Source organism: Monodon monoceros, unplaced genomic scaffold (assembly GCF_005190385.1).
Source record: "Monodon monoceros isolate NGI ecotype Baffin Bay Population unplaced genomic scaffold, NGI_Narwhal_1 Super_Scaffold_18, whole genome shotgun sequence".
Classification (NCBI taxonomy): domain Eukaryota; kingdom Metazoa; phylum Chordata; class Mammalia; order Artiodactyla; family Monodontidae; genus Monodon; species Monodon monoceros.
The window spans coordinates 75,769,003-75,779,311 of NW_021703774.1; positions in this window are offsets into that span (position 1 = coordinate 75,769,003).

Sequence of the window (10,309 nt, forward strand, 5' to 3'; positions counted from 1 at the left end):
ATGAACATGAGCTATCTCTCCATTTATTTAGTTCTTTTTTATTTCACAGGTTTTTTTTTTACTACATCCCCAGAATTGTGCGACCATCAATGCTATCTAATTTCAGAACATTTTTATCACCCCCCCCAAAGAAACTCCATAGCCATTATCACTCACCATTTCCATTCCTATCACCTGCTCTCCCTCCTCCCAGCCCCTGGCAACCACTAATCTACTTTCTGTCTTTATAGATGTGCTTATCCTGGACATTTCATATAAATAGAGTCATACAATATAAAGTCTTTCATGTCTGGCTTTTTTCACTTAGCATAAAATTTTCAAGGTACCATGTCATAGGATTCCATTCATTTTTATTGCTGAAAATATATCATATTGTATGGAAATGCCGCATTTTGTTTATCCAGTTGATACACTTTCAGATTGTTTGCATTTTTTGACTATTATGAAAAACGCTGCCATGAAGGTTCATGTACACACTTTTTTTTTTTTTTTTTTGCAGTACACGGGCCTCTCACTGTTGTGGCCTCTCTCGTTGCGGAGCACAGGCTCCAGACGTGCAGGCTCAGTGGCCATGGCTCACGGGCCTAGCCACTCCACGGCACGTGGGATCTTCCCAGACTGGGGCACGAACCTGTGTCCCCTGCATCGGCAGGCAGACTCTCAACCACTGCGCCACCAGGGAAGCCCCCATGTACACACTTTTGAGTGGACATATGTTTTCAGCTCTTTTTGGTGGATACCTGGGAGTGGAATTGCTGGTCATATGGTAACTCTATGTTTAACTTTTCGAGGAACTGCCAAACTGTTTTCAAAAGTGGCTGCATGACTTTACATTACACACACACACACACAATTCCCTTACCTGATATATGATTAGCAAATATTTTCTCACATGTTGGGGTTTGTCTTTTCAATTTCTTGATTATGTCCTTTGAAGCAAAACAGTTTCTACTTTTGATGAAGTCCATTTTATCTTATTTTTTTTCCCCAGCTGTGCTTTTGAGGTCATACTTAAGAAATTATTGCTAAATCTAAGGTCATAGATTCATTCTTATATTTTATCCAAAGAGATACATAGTTTAGGTCATACATTTAGGTTGATATCAATTTTGAGATAATTTTTATATATGGTGTGAGGTAGGTGGTCCATCTTCTTTCTTTTACATGTGAATATTTAGTTATATCAACATTATTTGTTGAGGAGATTATTCTTCTCCTCATTGAATTATCTTGGCACCCTTGTTAAAAATCAGTTGATTGCAGATGACATGATACTATACATGGAGAACTCTAAAGATGCTACCATAAAACTACTAGAGCTAATCAATGAATTTGATAAAGTAGCAGGATACAAAATTAATGCACAGAAATCTATGGCATTCCTATACACTAATGATGAAAAATCTGAAAGAGATATTAAGGAAACACTCTCATTTACCAATGCAACAAAAAGAATAAAATACCTAGGAATAAACCTACCTAAGGAGACAAAAGACCTGTATGCAGAAAACTATAAGACACTGATGAAAGAAATTAAGGATGATACAAATAGATGGAGAGATATACCATGTTCTTGGATTGGAAGAATCAACATTGTGAAAATGACTATACTACCCAAAGCAATCTACAGATTCAATGCAATCCCTATCAAACTACCACTGGCATTTTTCACAGAACTAGAACAAAAAATTTCACAATTTGTATGGAAACACAAAAGACTCCGAATAGTCAAAGCAATGCTGAGAAAGAAAAACAGAGCTGGAGGAATCAGGCTCCCTGACTTCAGACTATACTACAAAGCTACAGTAATCAAGACAGTATGGTACTGGCACAAAAACAGAAATATAGATCAATGGAACAGGATAGAAAGCCCAGAGATAAACCCACGCACATATGGTCACCTCATCTTTGATAAAGGAGGCAAGAATATACAATGGAGAAAAGACAGCCTCTTCAATAAGTGGTGCTGGGAAAACTGGACAGCTACATGTAAAAGAATGAAATTAGAACACTCCCTAACACCACACATAAAAATAAACTCAGAATGGATTAAAGACCTAAATGTAAGCCCAGACACTATAAAACTCTTAGAGGAAAACCTAGGCAGAACATTCTATGACATAAATCACAGCAAGATCCTTTTTGATCCACCTCCTAGAGAAATGGAAATAAAAACAAAAATAAACAAATGGGACCTAATGAAACTGCAAAGCTTTTGCACAGCAAAGGAAACCATAAACAAGCAAAAGACAACCCTCAGAATGGGAGAAAATATTTGCAAATGAAGCAACTGACAAAGGATTAATCTCCAAAATTTACAAACAGCTCATGCAGCTCAATATCAAAAAAGCAAACAACCCAATCCAAAAATGGGCAGAAGACCTAAATAGATATTTCTCCAAAGAAGACATACAGATTGCCAACAAACACATGAAAGGATGCTCAACATCACTAATCATTAGAGAAATGCAAATCAAAACTAAAATGAGGTATCACTTCACACCAGTCAGAATGGCCACCATCAAAAAATCTACAAACAATAAATGCTGGAGAGGGTGTGGAGAAAAGGGAACACTCTTGCACTGTTAGTGGGAATGTAAATTGATATAGCCACTATGAAGAACAGTTTGGAGATTCCTTAAAAAACTACAAATAGAACTGCTATACGACCCAGCAATCCCACTACTGGGCATATACCCTGAGAAAACCATAATTCAAAAAGAGTCATGTACCACAATGTTCACTGCAGCTCTATTTACAATAGCCAGGACATGGAAGCAACCTAAGTGTCCATCAACAGATGAATGGATAAAGAAGATGTGGCACATATATACAAGGGAATATTACTCAGCCATGAAAAGAAACGAAATTGAGTTATTTGTAGTGAGGTGGATGGACCTAGAGTATGTCATACAGAGTGAAGTAAGTTTGAAAGAGAAAAACAAATACCATATGCTAACTCACACGTATGGAATATTAAAAAAATGGTTATGAAGAACCTAGGGGCAGGATAGGAATAAAGACGCAGACCTACTATAGAATGGACTTGAGGACATGGGGAGGGGGAAGGGTAAGCTGTGACAAAGTGAGAGAGTGGCATGGACATATATACACTATCAAATGTAAAATCGATAGCTAGTGGGAAGCAGCCACATAGCACAGGGAGATCAGATTGGTGCTTTGTGACCACCTAGAGGAGTGGGATGGGGAGGGTGGGAGGGAGGGAGACGCAAGAGGGAAGAGATATGGTGATATATGTATATGTATAGCTGATTTAAAGATGTTAAAATTTATTTTAAAATATCAGTTGACCATAGTTGTATAAATTTATTCTGGACTCTCAATTATGTTCCATTGATTTATATGTCTAGTATCATACTTATTCTAGTATTATACTGTCTTGATTACTGTTGCTTGCAGTAATTTTTAAAATTGGGAAGTGTGAATCCTTTAACTTTGCTATTCTTTTTCAAGATTGTTTTTATTATTCTGGGTCCTTTGCATTTCTTTATAAATTTTAGGATAAGCCTGCAATTTCTACCAAAAAAAAAAAAAAAGCCAGCTGGGATTTGATAGGGATTGCAATGAATATGTAGTTCAGTTTGTGGATTATTGTCATCTTAACCCTATTAAATCTTCTGATCCAGGCACATGGGATGTTTTCTTTCATTTCTTTCAACAATGTTTTGTAGTTTTCAGTGCATAAATCTTTCTTTTGTTAGATTTACCTAAATATTTCATTTATTTTGATGCTGTTATAAATGGAATTGAATTCTTATTTTTGGATTCTTCATTTCTAGTGCACAGAAATACAGTTGATTTTGCATATTGATTTTGTATCCTACAACTTTGATAAATTCACTAATTAATTATAAATTTTTGTGTGGGTTCCTTAGAATTTTCTATATACAAGATCAAGCCATTTGCAAACAGATTTAGAGTTTTCCTTTCCAATTTTGTTGGCTTTATTTCTTTTTCTTGCCCAACTGCCCTAGCTAGAACTTCAAATATAATGTTGAGAATTGGGGACAGTGGACATTTTTGTCTTGTTCCCAATCTTAGAGAAAAAGGCTTTCCATCTCCCACTTTTTAAATTTTTTTAATATAAATTTATTTATTTATTTATTTTTGGCTGCGTTGGGTCTTTGTTGCTGACGCAGGCTTTCTCTAGTTGCAGTGAGTGGGGACTACTCTTCGTTGCCATGCACAGGCTTCTCATTGTGGTGGCTTCTCTTATTGCAAAGCATGGGCTCTAGGCACGCAGGCTTCAGTAGTTGCGGCACATGGGCTCAGTAGTTGTGGCTCGCGGGCTCTAGAACACAGGCTCACTAGTTGTGGTGCACAGGCTTAGTTGCTCCGCAGCATGTGGGATCTTCCAAGACCAGGGCTCAAACCCGTGTCCCCTGCACTGGCAGGCGGATTCTTAACCACTGCGCCACCAGGGAAGTCCCCAGTCCCTCACTTTAAGTATAATGTTAGCTGTGGGTTTCTCATAGATGTATTTTATCAGGTTGAGGAAAACCTCTTCTATTCCTAGTTTCTTGATTGTTTTTAAGAGGAAAAAGTGTTAGATTTTCTCAAATGCTTTTCTGCTTTTGAGATGATGTGGGTTTTGTCCTTTATTATATTAGTATGGTACATTACATTTATTGATTTTCATATGTTGAACCAGCCTTGAGTTCCTGGGATAAATCTCACTTGGTCATTATGTATAATCCTTTTTATATGCTGCTGGGAATAGTTTACTACTACTTTGTTACTTATCTTTGTGTAAGTCATATTGGTCTGTCATTTTCATTTCTGGTGAAGTCTTTGGTTTTGGTATCAGAGTAATAGTGGCCTCATAAAATGACTTGGGAGGTGTTCTCTCTTCTATTTTTGTTTTTCTTTCTTTTTTTTTTTCTTTTTTTTGGTAGGGGGAAGGGTTTGCAAAGGATTAGTGTTCTTTAAACATTTGCTATAATTCACAAGTTAAGGCTTCTGGACCTGAATTCTTCCTTGTGGGAAGTTTTACTACTGCTACTATGACTACTACTACTCATTTAATCTCTGGTTATAGGCCTATTCAGGTTTCCTATTTCTTCTTGAATCAGTTCAGGTGGCTTGTGTCTTTCTTGGAATGTGTCCTTTTCATCTAGTTTATCTAATTTGTTGGCATACAATTGTTCATAGTATTCCCTTATAATCCTTTTTATTTCTATGGGCAGTAGTAATATGCCCTCTTTCATTTGTAATTTGATCATGTATTTGCTGGTGTCCCCACCAGCATCTCCTCCCCTAAAACAAAACCTCCAGAAAATTCCATTTGAGACAAATTTCAACAGTTACAAAGACCAACTTAAAAAAAAAAAAAACACAAAATGCCTCTGGTGCATTTACATAAATGTGGTAAATGGTATTTGTATCCAGTCTAACATGGATGTAAACTACCTTCTTGAGTTGTTTTTGTTCACTCTTCAAAAAAAGTGGTTTAAAATTTATACAAATTTTATAAGAGCTCTGGCAGCACTCAAATATCATCCAATATACATAATACCTGCTTCCCAGAGTGTTGAAGCACTTTAGAGGTTCAACTGAGGCTTTTGTCCTATGGGTATTTTTAGGTTTTCTAAGCAGTATTTATCATCTTTTTTCATAGAGCATATTAAAAAAAAATCAAATAGCAACATAAAACTTGTTAAAAACCCAAACTCAATTGTAGTAATTTAAGCTGAAGTTTTGCCATTTGTGGTAACAAAAATGATGGATACCAACAAAAATACACTTCCTATCCCCAGAGTAACATAAAAATCGAATAATTTTATTTTTGGAGCAAGAACTTTTTCATAAACTGGGGTACATACAACACACAGTCAGAATGAGGAGACTAGTAAAAAAGGCATGTACCATACAAAATTTAAAAAATTCAAATCCTCCACAAAATGTATATTGTAATACAACCTCTTCCCAGCTAAAGGCTAGCAGAGAGAGAACAGCTGGAAGTCTATGATCTCCAGCCATTAAACTAGAGGGAACCAAAGGTGCTAAGATCACTTCTGTCCCCTGCTAGGGCCTAGGTCCTTCTCTGTGTAGGGCTGTATCCAGTAATAGGTGAGTATTTTTGAGAAGATGCTGGCCTCAGTGCAGGTACATTCTAGTTTGCTCTCTCTGTGTGGTAAAGAGTCTGACTGCCTCTTTAGCAAAGACCTGCTGTTTCTAAGCTAGATGCGTAAGTCTGCCTAATTCTGGGGTAAAATGTTAGTAAGGCCTTTGAGTCATCACAGATCTAAATCCATGCTCCCCACTTAGTTTGATCAGTAGTAAAAGTAGTATTATTATTTCTATGTTTGGTTCCTATGTCTATTTCCCAATTTGATACCAACTTATAAGAGGAAGAAAGGATTGTTGTCTTGATACCCTAAAACTCCAACCCAAAGCTGCCATTGTCATGTCCTCAAAAAGCAACAGGTTGCATAAATAGCAGATTTTTTAAAAAGGAATTGCTTCTGGGATTTTGGTTATCATCTGCCTAAGGGCTCCAAAGGAGGTAAGCCTCCTTCGAGAAATGGCACATAGACCTTTGGGTCTGACTGTCAGATTCCCAGAACCAGAGGATCATACTCCCTAACAAAGTAGGGAGAAAAAGGTCCCATATCAGATAGTGATGGAGTGAAAGGATGGGCTAGGGAGCTGGGGGAGGATGACCACAAGAGACAGATTAACATTGCGTCTTTGGAAAGGACAGAATTTACCACAAAGAAGAAATGGCAGTAAGTTAGGTTGTTCCCCATTTAGTCACATTTAATGTCATATTGGATTAGGTTTTATGGCACGTAGAGCCAAGTAAGTCAGGCTAATAATTTTTTTTAATAAGGAAGGATAACAAAGATTAGTAATAACTGCAAGATCTGACCCTTAAGATTGTAAAGAAAATCACTCAGAAAGAAAGTTGTTTACTCGTTTCTGAAACACCAGTATGGGTAGAAGAGAGTAAAGAAGCAGGAGCTGAAGGACTATAAGAGGAGGAAGCTAAACAACACTTGAAGTTGTTGAGACAACAGCAGCTACAATCAGGAAATTGTCATGGCTGCTAGGAACAACTCAAGCCACTTGGACTCCACAGAAAGGGAATAGGGCTGCAGGTCTGAGGGGACAAGCTGGGTAGACACTCAGGGGAAAAAAAAAAAAAAAAAGAAAGAACTACCCAAGGCTTTTATTATTCCAGACTGAGTGGTGGGAAAGCAATGGAGATGGAGGTGGGTTGGGTGATAATGGGAGACAGAACCAGGTCTCTGTTAGAAAAATGTAACCTCTACCAGCAAACAACATGTTCCTTTTGTTCACCTTTGTATAACCCAGTGCCTGCTATTCCTAGCCAATTGAACAATAAATATTTGTTGAATAACTAACTGGATGAATGTAGAGAATGGTGATGGATGTGTCTTCACTTAGTATAGACCTCTTTTCTTGCAGACCTCTTCTCTTAAGCGAGTGTTCAGTCTGGAGGTGGATACGGGCCACAGGTTGCTGGGACTGTTATTTATTCATCTTCGTCACCTATCTCAGTGTCTGGCATATAATTAAGCACTCAAGAATTGTTTAAAAATAAATGGAGGGGCTTCCCTGGTGGCGCAGTGGTTGAGGGTCCGCCTGCCGATGCAGGGGACACGGGTTCGTGACCCGGTCCAGGAAGATCCCACATGCCGCGGAGCGGCTCGGCCCGTGAGCCATGGCCGCTGAGCCTGCGCGTCCGGAGCCTGTGCTCCACAACGGAGAGGCCACAACAGTGAGAGGCCCGCGTACCACAAAAAAAAAAAAAAAAAAAAAAAATGGACACAAGCCTCTAATTATTGCTTCCTTTGATCCCACTTCTAAAATCTCTGCAACCTTGTGACTCTGCTTTAATGGAAAGTATCATTCTGTTTCAGCAGCTTAAGTTGATTTAGATGTGTATTTTACTCAGTTTCTTTGATAAGTGTTAAGTTTTGCCTTTTTTATCCTAGTAAAATTTAGTACAGTATCAACTGTGAATTATGCTGTACACATAAGCTATACAACTAATAAAGTATTGTCTCAATCCATTCGCATGCCATTCATTCAGTCATTTTTTCAATAAACATTAATTGAGCATTTGCTAGGTTCCAGGAACAGGATACTAGACTCTGGGGAATAACAAATGACTACCGTTTCTGCTCTGAAAAGATTTAGAGGCTAACAGAGAAAGAAAGAAACATGTTTAAAATTTCTTTTAAATTCAATAAAATATTTTAGATGCTATCAAAACTACTCCAACTATCCTCACAACCCCACCTTCTCAAACTCCAAGGGATGGGCCGCGGTCTCTGCCTGGCTTTCCTGACAAAGTAGGGAAACTGGACAAACACGATGAAAGACAGTTTCATGAGGTAGATTCTAGAAGGCAGGGAGAAGTGTTGCTAAGCCTCGATATTTGAAGTGGGTCTCTAAGGTAGTAATTACTTTAAATAGGGGCTTTCCCATTACTTACAATGTGCACTTTGTTCGTTTTTCCTCCTTCCTCCCCCAAATCTTTACTTTCACTTTAATGTCTGGACCAAGTCTGTGAACGAACTGAAGACTGAACAAGATACATTTCTGCTTTCACGGAGCTCTCATTGTAAGAAGGTTCAGTCAGGTATGCTAATTCAAAATAATCACCAGCACTGACAGCATCACTACGTGCACCTGGGTCGCTGCTTCCAAACCACGTCAGGACCTACGTGGAGAAGCGCGTTCTACGCGAGGCGGAAGGGCGGACGCTACGGTGGAAGGCGGGGCCGTTCTGGTGTTCCTGGAGGTAGCCAATGGCCACCTGGAAGGCGGAGGTTTTGAAACTGACTGGCATGGAAACCGACCAATCATAAGCTAAGTTGAATGAATTGCTGAGGCGGAACCCGAAGAGTTTTGGCGCTGTTTGGTAGGAGGTGCGGTCTGAAGAGAGGCAGCTTAGAGAAGGTGCTTTTTACTAATCTGAAAGAAAGCGTTTCAATTTTTAAATAACCGGTCAGCCATACTAGCGCATATGTCTGGATAGCAGCCCAGATATAGTGGCTATCTATTTTTTTGTCTGCCAAGAGCGTCACCTCCTAAGAAATGCTTTTTTTCATTTTTGCAATTATGTAATTCAAACAGAAGCTGCTGTTTACTTGTAGACCTCTTCTCTGAAGCGACAGTGTTTGGTCTGGGGATTGTTACGGGCCACAGGTTGCTGGGACTGTTATTTATTCATCTTCGTCACCTAGCTCAGTGTCTGGCATTTAATTAGGCACTCAAGAATTGTTTAAAAATAAATGGACACAAGCCTCTAACTATTGCTTCCTTTGATCTCACTTGTAAAATCTCTACTCTTCTGACTCTGCTTTAAGGCAAAGTCTCATTCTGTTTTATCTGCTTAATTTGATTTAGATATATGTGCTTTACTCGGTTTCTTTGATAAGTTGTAAGAATTTGCTGTTAGCTCTGATATTCAAATTTCTGTTTACCTTTTTTTCCCCCCCCCAGTACAACGTTTACAAGCTCCAAGATTCTTGAATTTGACCCATTTCACAGTGCTGTTGTCAGGTTTCAGGCAAACAATGGGCCTTGGGAAGAGCCTAGATTCAGGAACTGGAAAGAGGCTGGGATTCTTGCTCCAAATTTGCTTCTCCGTGCATTCTCTCTCTGCTTCTCTCATCCACATAGCCATACTCTTAGTTAAAATACTTGTATTATTAATTTCTCATTACTGGAATTGTTGCAGCAGAGGCTGAGTGACCATAATTTGAGACATTGGTAGAAGACATGTCCTTGTTGACTGGTTGGAAGGGAAGTTAGATCAGGTTACATCTGTGAGCTATTCTAAATGTAAGATATGATTTTACCAGCTTAGGCTCCCATATACACAAAGATTGCTTTCTGTTTCACTTTCTCACTGTCTCTGTTAATAGCACCATCAGTTTTTTTGTCTTGTCTGTATCCCAGTCCTTCATCTTTTGTGTGGAGTCAATCATTAGGTCTTCCCCCCAAAATTCTCTCCAGAAATAATACTAGTTTTCTCCTAGTACCTGTAGAGTTGTAGAAAAGGTAACAAAAGCATGAGCTCTTTAACCTATCGTTAAATGTTAAGACAGAGTCATATCAGGATTAAGAGCATAGGTTTTGGAGTTCAGCCTCAGCTCAAATCCTGTTCCCATTACTACTAGCTGTGTCACCTTAGAAAAATTACTCTCTGAGGCATTTTCTCCAACTCAAAGTGGGGACCTGATATTAAATAACATTGCTGAGTTGTTTGGTTAAATAACTAGTATCCATAAAGCACTTAGCAGTGTTTCTA